The 757-nt window shown below is 43.5% G+C and overlaps 1 non-coding gene across 1 annotated transcript; it reads left to right on the plus strand.

The window, feature by feature from the left end:
• Positions 1-318: 318 nt before the first annotated feature.
• On the plus strand, positions 319-391 carry TRNAG-CCC. Its single transcript has one exon. It is a non-coding gene; the product is annotated as a tRNA-Gly (tRNA).
• The last annotated feature ends 366 nt before the right edge of the window (positions 392-757 follow it).

Here is a 757-nt window from a genome sequence, read left to right on the forward strand (position 1 = left end):
ATCAAAAAGTTATACTTAACAACATCTCATTAGTCTATAATTGTAAGGAAGCTATCAAACTCAGTTTTCTGTTGAAAGCTCAATTTTATCATTGGCAACAAATGCCAAGAATTGTTGTCCTGGAAGTGACAGGCTCATTTCTTTCATTTTGAAGAAATGTCTGTCAAATGCCCAAGTCTGATTAAATAAAATTTATATATCCTGTGAAAGAACTTTCAAGTGAAAATGGTATTCTGTGAAAAAAGTGGGTAGTTGAGCTTGCAACTCAAAGAGTCATACATTCCTTTTCCTTGTACTGAAGCATGTATCAGAGGGAATTCCCTGGTGGTCCAGTGGCTAAAACTCTGCACTCCCAATGCAGGGGCCCCAGGTTCAATCCCTGGTCAGGGAACTAGACGCCCCCCCCCCCCAACCCCCGCCCATGCCACAACTAAGGGTTTGTATGCTGCACTAAAAGATCCTGCATGCTGCAACTAAGATCTGGTGTAGCTAAATAAATAAATATTTAAAAAAAAAGAAACATGTAGCAGAAGGGTTTCCTGTGTACTCCCCATTTTTAGTGCTTAGTTGCTCAGTAGTGTCCGACTCTTTGCGACCCCACAGACTGTAGCCCGTCAGGCTTCTCTGTCCATAGGGATTCTCTAGGCAAGAGTGCTGGAGTATGTTGCCATGCCCTCCTCCAGGGGATCTTCCTAACCAAGGGATCGAACCCAGGTCTCCTGCATTGCAGGCAAAGATTCTTTACTGACTGAGCCAC

The sequence above is a fragment of the Bubalus bubalis genome, chromosome 12, assembly GCF_019923935.1.
Source record: "Bubalus bubalis isolate 160015118507 breed Murrah chromosome 12, NDDB_SH_1, whole genome shotgun sequence".
NCBI classification, from domain to species: domain Eukaryota; kingdom Metazoa; phylum Chordata; class Mammalia; order Artiodactyla; family Bovidae; genus Bubalus; species Bubalus bubalis.